Source organism: Salvelinus namaycush, chromosome 7, assembly GCF_016432855.1.
Source record: "Salvelinus namaycush isolate Seneca chromosome 7, SaNama_1.0, whole genome shotgun sequence".
Lineage (NCBI taxonomy): Eukaryota > Metazoa > Chordata > Actinopteri > Salmoniformes > Salmonidae > Salvelinus > Salvelinus namaycush.
In genome coordinates, this window is record NC_052313.1 from 4,037,833 (window position 1) to 4,051,498 (window position 13,666).

General features: G+C 42.8%; 1 protein-coding gene across 1 annotated transcript in view; it reads left to right on the forward strand.

The window, feature by feature from the left end:
* Nucleotides 1-322: 322 nt before the first annotated feature.
* Nucleotides 323-13,666, forward strand: part of LOC120050913 (nuclear receptor coactivator 2-like) — a 178,398-nt gene continuing 165,054 nt past the window's right edge. Inside the window, exon 1 of the mRNA XM_038997439.1 lies at nt 323-461. The gene's annotated coding sequence lies outside the window, so the exon portion shown is untranslated. The remainder of the gene's footprint in view (nt 462-13,666) is intronic.

The window sequence follows — 13,666 nt, forward strand, 5'->3', positions numbered from 1 at the left end:
ATGTTGCTGTAGGTAGATTAAATAGGTTATAGCTAAAGTGCTATAGTGTATCTATGCTGTCAAGTCATCTTAAATAACTATGCATTCGTATTCTGTCCTCTTTGATTAACTAGCTAAATCACGGGTGTTTCTCTCCGCTGTCTCTCCGTGCTATATCGTCACTTTGACAGGTTGTTGCTGTTTGGTCGCTGCAAAGCAACGCTGCCTTCCATACCGGAGAGAGACCCCCGCTAACCGAGTAGCTCCTCTCTGTGGTGCGGTGATATGATGTGTGGGGGAGGCTTGCTAGCGAGATAAACAAGCAGCCAGTCAGCATCGGGGTTTCAGCCAGCACAGAGCAGTTGGAGGAACATGGCCGCAGCACATTTAGCTAGCAGTATAGCTTTTTCTCTCAACCGAAGGTCAGACCGGGTCTAACACACGGGATTTAACAGAGCACGGGCGACGGAAAGTTTCACATCGTAAGTACGCATGTGGGCTTTTGTTGTTTTGGTTGGTTCGCTGTTTTTGGTGTGCAATTCGTGCCCTAATTTTGCGAGGGATTCAATATCTGAAACAGGTTCGGTTTGGGTACGTTAGCTTGCTAAGCAAGGCAGCGCTGACTGCCTAGCTAACTGCTAGCGGAGGCTACTACAGGGGAAGCTAGATCGCTAACTAGACATGTTTGTAAATTATGTTCCTTTGCCTTGCCGCACTTGACCAATTTTCACTACTCGTTTCTGTGCTTGACAGACATGCAGTGCTTTCGCGTGTGTAACATGCATTTCGTGCACCGGGGAATACTTTATATTTCTGAGTGTGTTTGTTGTCAGTGACTGAAGTTCTCCGATCCACGCTAGCCAACCATTAGCTAGTTACAACAGTGGACATTGTGAATGTTTTCAGAGACCCTCTCCTTGGCTATTTACCTTAGTGTTTTGAGCGGGTTTTTAAATTCAGGGCAGTGATCGGATTGCTCATATCCACGAATCACCCTTACCGTAAATATAAATAAAAAGGTAAACAACTTTGTTTACGTAATGCTCCCTATAGCAGTGACTTTAGTGAGTCAGCTTTCTTTCTGCATCGTGCAAAGCTTGCTTCGCTACAATGTCGCTTGGTGGCAAAGTTGCAACGTTACACCAGTGGTATTTCTCAATAGCGGTGTGAAACTGAATGGCCACGAAGTAAGTGCTGCAGGGTTCCAGTGGAATCTCACCGAGTCCGTCTTGTGATGATGACGACCCCCCCAGGACTGTTCCACCACCCCCCCAGGACTGTTCCACCACCCCCCCAGGACTGTTCCACCACCCCCTTTAAAGGAACGTTCCTATTGCGTTGCGTTTCTCTCTCTCCACCCGGGTAGAAAGGGAGTCGATAGCCTACATGTAATTTTTTGTGGGTTTTAATGACCTATTTACAATCTACGCAGGCGAGGTTGCGTAGTGTGATGACGTGCGGAGCAGAGCTGCCAAGCCCTCATGCATTTGATCCTCTTCTCACGCCACACCTCTTAAATCTCACGCATTGAAAAGTACAGCTTTTATTTATTTTTTCGAATTAATCAATTGTATAGTCAATGCGTTTTATCTTTTCAACTGTCCTCCACATCGTTTTGAAATCGGAGCATCTGCGCTTGCATTTAAACATCACGAGCCACCCTGGTCTCAGAGCATTTCGTATTATTATGTACGTAAAATCGAGTTATTTCATTAAAATGATATGTTAAGTTCAGATGATATGTATTAATTAGTGGATGTTCTGCAATTATTTGATATGATATATGTTTTGAATTTCAGTTTGTGCAATATGTTATGGGTTGGTAAAATATACAACATGATACAAATTTGCAAAACGTAAGATATGTTACGATTTCCATTTTGTTGTTGCAAATGTTAGCTAGGTGGCTAATGCTAACATTAGCTAGGCTAGGCGGTAAGGTTAGGCTTAACGTTGGGACTTAGGTTAAAGGGTTAAGCTAAAATGGCTAGGGTTAGCTAAAAGGGTTCATGTTAGGTGAAGGGTTAGCTAACATGCTAAGTAGTTGTAAAGTAGCTAAAAAGTGTTAAGTAGTTGCTAAATAGCGCAAATGCTATAGTTGTCTGTGATTAGAGCCAAACATGCAACCTTTGGGTTGTTAGACATTCGCGTTAAACGCCCGTCCACTACAACCAACCTGCTTTAATTTTTGCCTTAAGTAACTTTCTGTAACCATACTAAACATTAACATACTGTATCATACTCATTTGAGGTGCCAGATTTACATTTACTATGTTACCTATAGTCTATGAGACCAGGTTGCACGAGGGGAACCTCTGTCCTGTCTTGCCACAGCACTGTGAATGCTGAAACATTGAAGCATATGATTGGTCTAGTTATGTAAAGGATCAAGGGGATTGGATGGCGTTTTAAAGAAACGCCCCTCAAGATTAGAGTGGAGCTGCGTGGAGAGAGAACGTTCTCCCCTGAGTTTATAAAACTGTAAAATAAAACGCAAGGTAGCGCTATTTTATGTACAATGTTGTAAAAAAAAAAAAATGCTTTGCTGTTACTCCGGTCCCTATTGCAGAATGCAGCCTTTTGACAGCATGTACGAAAGTTGATTTGGTCTTCTTGTTTGGTGATTGGCATTTAGGCTGTGACAAGGAAAAGGCTGCTTCCAACCATCCCATTGTTTTTTCCCCAGACCCCCCCCCCCTCCGTCTTTTTCTCCGGAATCCCCCCGTCTTTTCCCCCGGCCTCCCAATTTCGTTTCATTACTGTCTGAATAATGTGTCAAACCACCCTAAAAAAATTATAAGAAAATTATCGTACTTAAAATAAAAAATAATTCCCAAAACGTCTCACAGTAACAAAGGCGTAGACTTTTGAGTTTTCATTTAATGTTCAAACCACCCCAAATACACCCTGGTCATAGAACTAAGCCATGTCAAAATATGTAGAATTACAGCAAATTCGCTTTTAAAACAGTAAACTGTTATAAGGGGACCCCACCATCTGAGGGTTGTGCCAGGGGGCAATGAAATTCACAGAGCAAATCTCACTCCAAGCTTTCTTCAAACGTTGGCAGCCCTGGCATAGTGATGTGATGGGACGATTGATACCATACAGGTTGTCACTAGTTACCACAGCCACAAAGTCATAATGATGGCTGATGCTGTGGTAACTAGTGACAACCATTGATACCGGAGCTCCCACACTAGTGGCCCAGTGCTCCAGTTGTCTGTGTAGATTTGGAGGTGTGGAGGTTTTAACACCTTTTTAGTTTGGCGCTCCCTGTTTTTATTTCTTGACAAACAATCCTTTTATCTGATTTTGTTTTGCACCACCTTTTTGGTTTGCTTCCTGTCTTTTGAGTTTGGTGTGGGTTTTTCTTTTTGTTTTGCCTCTTAGTTGGCAAATTTAGTGGGCTCCTCGTGGTGGGTGTCTTTTAGGTCTCAGTTGTTGTTGCTAGGCAACTTTCAGTGGACACCCCCATGAGTGTCTTTCAACCCCCCCCCCCCCCCCAAAAAGCCCCACTTGTTTAGTTTTGGTTGTTGTCAGTGACTCTTTGTTAGTTCCCTGATGTTTGAGCAACATTTTTTGGTTTTCTTGCAGGGGAACGTAACATGACAGAGGACTATCTCCTGAAATCGTGGCACACTGGTACCGAATTTTGAGCGATCCTATTTAGATAGTTTTTGTCTTTCTCAAACAGTGATTGTAAATTAAACCACTCTAGTAGTTATTGGTAACTATCAAATTAAGGATCCAAAGGTTTTTTGTTAATATGTAAAAGTGAATTTTAAAGTTTAATTCAAACCCCAAGTAAAGTTTACAAGCAGTTTCCACGTGATAAATGACGTACAAAGCTTTGTTTGATCCCTCAGTCGGTGGATCCCGCTGTGACTTCCAAAACATCAACCTCTCTAGACATTACTTAGACTTAGTCTAGAACAGTGGTCACCAAACGCCATCTGCAAGGCATTCCTAGTCGATCGCTGAACATTTCTGTAAAAAAAAAACAACGATAAGCCTTGCATTCCTATTATATATATTTTTTTTTATCTCGGTCTGTTGGTCTAGGTACGCTCGATTCAGCTGTCCTGCGCACCGGGTAGGTGTCGTGTTCCCATTTCAGATGTCAGAAGGTACGAACTCTGCCTTCCCGCGGGCCCAGGGGGACCAAATCAAGTGCACTATAGGCCTACCGCTGGCCAATCGGATGGCTCAGATGACTGTGTCTGCAGTAACGTAGCAGGTGTAAAAGAAAGCTACAGTAAAGTTGATATGGTGAGGTTTCTAAACGTTTAAAAACATGACTAGAGAGAGAGAGACTGTCAACGAATACAGTAAAGTTGGATACGGTGAGGTTTCTAAACGTTTAAAAACATGACTAGAGAGAGAGAGACTGTCAACGAATACAGTAAAGTTGGATACGGTGAGGTTTCTAAACGTTTAAAAACATGACTAGAGAGAGAGAGACTGTCAACGAATACAGTAAAGTTGGATACGGTGAGGTTTCTAAACGTTTAAAAACATGACTAGAGAGAGAGAGACTGTCAACGAATACAGTAAAGTTGATACAGTGAGGTTTAAAAACATGACTAGAGAGAGAGAGACTGTCAACGAATACAGTAAAGTTGATACAGTGAGGTTTCTAAACATGACTAGAGAGAGAGAGACTGTCAACGACTACAGTAAAGTTGGATACGGTGAGGTTTCTAAACATGACTAGAGAGAGAGACTGTCAACGAATACAGTAAAGTTGATACAGTGAGGTTTCTAAACATGACTAGAGAGAGAGACTGTCAACGAATACAGTAAAGTTGGATACGGTGAGGTTTCTAAACGTTTAAAAACATGACTAGAGAGAGAGAGACTGTCAACGAATACAGTAAAGAGCTGCTATTTTTATGACTGAGTTCATGTTTGTTTTTACTCAGTACTGTCAACACTTTTTATTCAACCCTTTTTTTCCTTAAAGCCATGAAATGCATGTTATCCCTACTTCTACTCACCTGACAACAGCACTGCAGCTGCAATGAATGAGTAGGAAAGTGTATTGACACGCTTCATTTAGTGTTAGTGGTTTGGGTTGTGTTTAATATGGAGGGATATTTCACTGTCTCTGGTCCATAGGAGTAACAACGTGAATTTGTGCACGAGGCAGAAGTAATGCGGTGCGACTCGAGTTTTACCATCAGCTGGAAAGACTGTGTCCCTTTTTTGGTCACTGTCATTGGAGGAAAGGGAGAGCGAAGGGACACGTTGATTGGTTACTCTCTGTCTGCTACCCTCTTCCTCCTCTGAGACTGACCATCAGATGCAGTCTCCATCGGCCCAGTAACATTTTTAAAAATGCAAATTATTCAAATGTTAGCTCGCTCAGATGTGCCTCACAAGTAATACAACAACTGATCTCTATATCATTTTTGCAGTGATACTGTTTTGGGCCTATAGCCTAATGCACAAACCTCATTACTACAGTACTGTTTGTAATAGGTTAATGTTGTATAGACTTACGCTTTTTAAGTCATGTAAAAAAATAATAAAATAAAATTCTGAACGGTAGATCTCGGCTTGCATTTTGCCTCTGATCTCAACTGAAAGGTTGGTGACCACTGGTGTAAATATTCTATTCCATTTCTCACCTGACAGGTGTCTCTGTCTGTAAAGCAGCAGCTAGTGAGTCTCGTCTTGTGGAGGCACAGCGTCGAATTCCCATATAGATTTAAAAAAATATTAAAAAATTATACTAATTGGTAAAATAGTTTTCTTTGAAACACTGGCTACATTGTGTTTTGATAAGCATATCCTGTTCAGTTTTTATTTAACATTCTAAATCATGCAATGGAGCCACCATCTTTTGTAAATATATAATAATAAAAAAAAAACTAGGTTTCTTGTTTCAAAGTAACAACCATGTGATCAATGACGTCGGACTCTTCTTTTGTTCAAGTCGTGTTTTTTTTTCTCCGTAACTGTTTGTTGCAAAATTCGATATCTTACCGTGTTGCTTTCTTCAACGTAAAGTGGCTTTGAAACACTGACCTCTACTGGACACCTTGTATACCAATTAGCTTAGATTTTTTCTGTTGGTTTTTTGGCTCCTGAACTGTAGCTCAGCAGATGAGGACGGGGGATTTGGGATCAGACAGCATCATAGGCACAAGATCAAAATCCTGGCTATGGCTGAAAATGTATTTTCTACGAAAGCACATTTTATCTTCCCATTGTTCAAATAATTAGTTTATTCGAGTGTAGCCTATGAATCCTTTGTCTTGAGCGTCCTAAATAATGCGGCTAAATATTTAATCAAATAGCTGTCTGGACTCTCGTCATTGACTCTTTTTTTTGGGGGGGGGGGGGGGATTCCTCACAGACGACACTGTTACTGCTGAATCTATCCTGACTCCTAGTTACTTTATCTCTACCTATATGTACATATCTACCTCAATCACCGCGTACCTCTGCACATCGACTCTGCATTGTTGGGAAGGTCCCGTAAGTAAGAATTTCACTGTTAAGTCTAAAACCTGTTTTACCAAGCGTGACAAATTCCATTTTGATTTAATTACTATGGATGTACAGTTGTTAAAAGAATTGTGAACATCGGAATGCAACAAAGTCAATATACTTCAAAATGACTAAAACCAAATTGAAACTGTGTATAAATGACAATGGACCTACATTCATAGAGTTTATTGACTGTCCAGCTCACTAATAATCACTAGACAGTCAGGGAGCATCGGAAATTGGGTAGTGGACTATTTTGACAGCAAGGAAATATAATACATTTTCAGTGTGGCCCTCTGGACTTCATCGAAGACTGACTGCTGGGGGGGAAAAAATGAGTTGGACACCCCTGCTTTATAGTGTACTACTGTAGACCAGGGGCTGTAGGGAATAGGGTGCCACCCCTGCTTTATAGTGTACTACTGTAGACCAGGGGCTGTAGGGAATAGGGTGCCACCCCTGCTTTATAGTGTACTACTGTAGACCAGGGGCTGTAGGGAATAGGGTGCCACCCCTGCTTTATAGTGTACTACTGTAGACCAGGGGCTGTAGGGAATAGGGTGCCACCCCTGCTTTATAGTGTACTACTGTAGACCAGGGGCTGTAGGGAATAGGGTGCCACCCCTGCTTTATAGTGTACTACTGTAGACCAGGGGCTGTAGGGAATAGGGTGCCACCTCTGCTTTATAGTGTACTACTGTAGACCAGGGGCTGTAGGGAATAGGGTGCCACCCCTATTCATTAGTGTTCATTAGTGTTACACACCGTAGCAAAACGTTTTGCAACAGAAAACAGAAATCAGCTGTGTTCTTAATTGGACAATTTCAGGTAGTAACTCTCTGTTTCAGTAAGTTTTCTTCCGTTTAATGCTTTATGAAGACAGGCCCAGGACTCAGGGACTGTACTGTAAGCCAGCTCCGACAGACAGTTAGTGGCAGTGATGTGTATCAGACTTCCACTCTAAAATCTCCGTAACTTATCTACACACACGGAACACACTGCCTGTCTGTGGAAACATACAGGCTAACTCAGTCTCCGTTAGATCACTCTCTCTCGTCACACCAGGCGGCGCGGGCCACGGCGTGGAAGTGCTTGCCAACGGTCAACCCGGGGCTGCTAGGCCAAGACACTTCAGATCTTAAGCAAGCAGGATGTCAACTTGGTAAACAATGGAAAGTGAACAGGGAGGCAGGGTTATTGTTTCAGAGTAAACACCACACAAGTAGTGACCTACATGATGAAGTAGACCTACTGTATTTAGTAGTAGTCTACATGATGAAGTAGACCTACTGTATTTAGTAGTAGTCTACATGATGAAGTAGACCTACTGTATTTAGTAGTAGTCTACATGATGAAGTAGACCTACTGTATTTAGTAGTAGTCTACATGATGAAGTAGACCTACTGTATTTAGTAGTAGTCTACATGATGAAGTAGACCTACTGTATTTAGTAGTAGTCTACATGATGAAGTAGACCTACTGTATTTAGTAGTAGTCTACATGATGAAGTAGACCTACTGTATTTAGTAGTAGTCTACATGATGAAGTAGGCCTACTGTATTTAGTAGTAGTCTACATGATGAAGTAGACCTACTGTATTTAGTAGTAGTCTACATGATGAATTAGACTAGGCCTACTGTATTTAGTAGTAGTCTACATGATGAAGTAGGCCTACTGTATTTAGTAGTAGTCTACATGATGAAGTAGGCCTACTGTATTTAGTAGTCGTCTACATGATGAATTAGACTGGGCCTACTGTATTTAGTAGTCGTCTACATGATGAAGTAGGCCTACTGTATTTAGTAGTAGTCTACATGATGAATTCAACTGGGCCTACTGTATTTAGTAGTAGTCTACATGATGAAGTAGGCCTACTGTATTTAGTAGTAGTCTACATGATCAAGTAGGCCTACTGTATTTAGTAGTAGTCTACATGATGAAGTAGACCTACTGTATTTAGTAGTAGTCTACATGATGAAGTAGACCTACTGTATTTAGTAGTAGTCTACATGATGAAGTAGGCCTACTGTATTTAGTAGTAGTCTACATGATGAAGTAGACCTACTGTATTTAGTAGTAGTCTACATGATGAAGTAGACCTACTGTATTTAGTAGTAGTCTACATGATGAAGTAGACCTACTGTATTTAGTAGTAGTCTACATGATGAAGTAGGCCTACTGTATTTAGTAGTAGTCTACATGATGAATTAGACTGGGCCTACTGTATTTAGTAGTAGTCTACATGATGAAGTAGACCTACTGTATTTAGTAGTAGTCTACATGATGAAGTAGGTCTACTGTATTTAGTAGTAGTCTACATGATCAAGTAGGCCTACTTCATTTTTTAGCTAACTCTTTCCCCCCCTTCCCCTCTTCACACTCTGCTCAAGAACAACTTTCGTTGTCCCAAATGGCACCCTATTCCCTATATAGTGCACTACTTTAGACCAGAGCCCTATGCACCCTATGCCCTATATAGTGCACTACTTTAGACCAGAGACTCTGTAGTGTAGTATAGAGGGAATAGGGTGCCATTTGTGATGCATGTTTTGACAGAGGGAGAGGGGGAGAAGAGGGGGAGAAGAGGGGGAGAAGAGGGAGAGGGGGAGAAGAGAGGAAGACACAGAGAGAGAGAGAGAGAGGGAGGGAGACGAAGATGGAGGTGGAGGAAGACGGAGGTAGAGGAAGACTGTGGGAGGGGTTTATTTAACTTTTGTTTATTATCTATTTCACTTGCTTTGGCAATGTTAACATATGTTTTGAGGGAGAGATTATTCTCCCCTACTCTTTCCCAGGCTGAAAGGTGCTAGTTGTTTTGAGGGAGAGATTATTCTCCCCTACTCTTTCCCAGGCTGAAAGGTGCTAGTTGTTTTGAGGGAGAGATTATTCTCCCCTACTCTTTCCCAGGCTGAAAGGTGCTAGTTGTTTTGAGGGAGAGATTATTCTCCCCTACTCTTTCCCAGGCTGAAAGGTGCTAGTTGTTTTTGTTCCAATCAGAATTGGAAAGAGTGAAATCACAGTGGAAGAGCAGGCTAATCACTGTTAGTTTATTTCATGTGTCCACTGTCCCCCTGTGCATCATGTTTGTCATCTATTTATAGACCGTGATACTCCTCATTGAACTGAATGACCTTGGTGTCGAACTGGTGTGTGTGAACTGTCCCGGGCTGTTTTCTCTTTGTGGTGTAAGATACAGGACAAGTCAACCCCCACTCCCTACAGACGGGGGTGTAATGGAGACCTATAGGTGTGTGTGTTCAGTATGATAGTGTGTGAAAGAGAGCCCTACACACAGACCCAAGTGTAAGAAAAGGATGTCTAGAGTAGCGCTTGGTACTCTGTGTGACCTTATGTTAGTAAACTGGAGTCATGGGGTCGGGGGTTAAATTACGCCGCTCCACCAGTCCTTTCAGGTTACGGATGGGGTCGGGGATAAGTTACACCGCTCCACCAGTCCTTTCAGGTTACGGATGGGGTCGGGGTTAAGTTACGCCGCTCCACCAGTCCTTTCAGGTTACGGATGGGGTCGGGGTTAAATTACGCCGCTCCACCAGTCCTTTCAGGTTACGGATGGGGTCGGGGTTAAGTTACGCCGCTCCACCAGTCCTTTCAGGTTACGGATGGGGTCAGGGTTAAATTACACCGCTCCACCAGTCCTTTCAGGTTACGGATGGGGTCAGGGTTAAATTACACCGCTCCACCAGTCCTTTCAGGTTACGGATGGGATCAGGGTTAAGTTACGCCGCTCCACCAGTCCTTTCAGGTTACGGATGGGGTCGGGGTTAAGTTACGCCGCTCCACCAGTCCTTTCAGGTTACGGATGGGGTCAGGGTTAAATTACACCGCTCCACCAGTCCTTTCAGGTTACGGATGGGATCAGGGTTAAGTTACGCCGCTCCACCAGTCCTTTCAGGTTACGGATGGTATCAGGGTTAAGTTACGCCGCTCCACCAGTCCTTTCAGGTTACGGATGGGATCAGGGTTAAGTTACGCCGCTCCACCAGTCCTTTCAGGTTACGGATGGGGTCGGGGTTAAGTTACGCCGCTCCACCAGTCCTTTCAGGTTACGGATGGGATCAGGGTTAAATTACACCGCTCCACCAGTCCTTTCAGGTTACGGATGGGATCAGGGTTAAGTTACGCCGCTCCACCAGTCCTTTCAGGTTATGGATGGGGTCGGGGTTAAGTTACGCCGCTCCACCAGTCCTTTCAGTTTACGGATGGGGTCAGGGTTAAATTACGCCGCTCCACCAGTCCTTTCAGGTTACGGATGGGGTCGGGGTTAAATTCTGTAATCGGATAGGAGTTACACACGTTGATACAGTATTATATTATAGTATTATATTATAGTATTATATTTGTGTGTGTTGGTCTTTGTCTCATCGTACTGGATTCAGGATTGGGTCATTCATATGGGTCATTCGTTTGGACTTACTACATGTGTTTGTGTTACCTAGGATTAGTCTGCGGCGACTATTGCTTAGCAACTGTTGTTGACACGTCTTTGTGACAATGTACTGCTCAGCTCACATGAAGGACTGTCCCGATCTCTGTCCCGTTCTCTCACTCTGCCCCCCCCTCTGTCCATCTCTCTCTTTTTTCCCCTCAGTTGTTTCTTCCCGTCTGTTGCTGTCCCTTTCTCCTCTCTCTCTCTCTCTCTCATTCATTCTTTCTCTCTTGCTCCCTTCTTTTTTTACCTTCTCTCCCTCGTTCTCTCTCTCTATCCCTTCCTCCCCCTCTCCGTTAGAGAGAGACCAGAGCGCTAACTACAGGCAGAGATGAAGAGGCAAAGCAAGAGGTTTTACTCTGCCCAAAATCTGTCCATGAAAATAAGACCATGAAGTGAGGAATTTCTGTATGAAGATTTTGTCAACAACAAAAAGGGACTTCCTCATTTGGAAGTTTCGTAATGGTTAGGTTGTAAGGAATGCACTGATAAGTGGACGCACATGGCATTTCGGCAACTTTGGAGAAAACAAATCGTTTTATTTTGGAATTGTGCCTGTTGTGATAGAGGACTCAGCATAGATATATTCTTATCGGCAGACTCAACAGCCTTGGTTTCTCAAATGACTGCCTCGCCTGGTTCACCAACTACTTCTCAGACAAAGTTCAGTGTGTCAAATCGAAGGGCCTGTTGTCCGGACCTCTGGCAGTCTCTATGGGGGTGCCACAGGGTTCAATTCTCGGGCCGACTCTCTCCTCTGTATACATCAATGATGTCGCTCTTGCTGCTGGTGATTCTCTGATCCACCTTTACACAGACGACCCCATTCTGTATACATCTGGCCCTTCTTTGGACACTGTGTTAACTAACCTCCAGACGAGCTTCAATGCCATACAACTCTCCTTCCGTGGCCACCCGTAGCACGCACTCCAGCAGGTATATTTCACTGGTCACCCCCAAAGCCAATTCCTCCTTTGGCCGCCTTTCCTTCCAGTTGTCTGCTGCCAATGACTGTAACGAATTGCAAAAATCACTGAGGCTGGAGACCCATATCTCCCTCACTAACTTTAAGCAACAGCTGTCAGAGCAGCTCACAGATCACTGCAACTGTACATAGCCCATCTGTAGATTGCCCATTTAACTACCTCATCCCCATACTGTTATTATTTGTTTTTGCTCCTTTGCACCCCAGTATCTCTACATGCACATTCATCTTCTGCACATCTATCACTCCAGTGTTTAATTGCTAAATTGTAATTATTTCGCCACTATGGCCTATTTATTGCCTTACCTCCCTTATCTTACCTCATTTGCACTCACTGTTTATAGACTTGTTTTCTCTCTTGTGTGATGTTGTTGTTATTGACTGTATGTTTGTGTATTCCATGTGTAAGTCTGTGTTGTTGTTTGTGTCGCACTGCTTTGCTTTATCTTGGCCAGGTCGCAGTTGGAAATGAGAACTTGTTCTCAACTAGCCTACCTGGTTACATAAAGGTGAAATAAATAAATAAATATATTTTTTAACACGTTTTAGCATGAACATTGCAATTGAGGGCTTCCACCATTTTAAAGTAGTCAATTGGGTGGGGATTCCTGTGAGTTGGCAGCAATCAGCCAGTTAAGAAGAAAATGGAGATGGCCTCACTAGAGGTCGACCGATTATGATTTTTCAACGCCAATACCGATTATTAGAGGACCAAAAAAAGACGATACCGATCAATCAGCCAAATAATTTTGATTTATTTATTTCATTTGGTTTAATTAATGCAAAAACAAAGTGTTGGAGAAGAAAGTAAAAGTGCAATATGTGCCATGTAAAAAAGCTAACGTTTAAGTTCCTTGCTCAGAACATGAGAACATATGAAAGCTGGTGGTTCCTTTTAACATGAGTCTTCAATATTCCCAGGTAAGAAGTTTTAGGTTGTAGTTATTATAGGAATTATAGGACTATTTCTCTCTATACCATTTGTATTTCTTATACCTTTGACTATTGGATGTTCTTATAAGCACTTTAGTATTGCCAGTGTAACAGTATAGCTTCCGTCCCTCTCCTCGCCCCTACCTGGGCTCGAACCAGGCATACATCGACAACAGCCGCCCTCGAAGCATCGTTACCCATCGCGCCACAAAAGCCGTGGCCCTTGCAGAGCAAGGGGAACAACTACTCCAAGTCTCAGAGCGAGTGACGTTTGAAACGCTATTAGCGCGCACCCCGCTAACTAGCTAGCCATTTCACATCGGTTACACCAGACTAATCTCGGGAGTTGATAGGCTTGAATTCATAAACAGCAGAGCTGCTGGCAAAACGCACGAAGGTGCTGTTTGAATGAATGCTTACGAGCCTGCTGGTGCCCACCATCGCTCAGTCAGACTGCTCTATCAGATCATAGACTTAATTATAACATAATAACACACAGAAATACGAGCCTTAGGTCATTAATATGGTCGAATCCGAAACTATCATCTCGAAAACAAAACGTTTATTCTTTCAGTGAAATACGGAACCATTCCGTATTTATCTAACGGGTGGCATCCATCAGTCTAAATATTCCTGTTACATTGCACAACCTTCAAAGTTATGTCATAATTACGTAAAATTCTGGCAAATTAGTTCGCAATGAGCCAGGCGGCCCAAACTGTTGCATTTACCCTGACTCTGCGTGCAATGAACGCAAGAGAAGTGACACAATTTCACCTGGTTAATATTGCCTGCTAACCTGTATTTCTTTTAGCTAAATATGC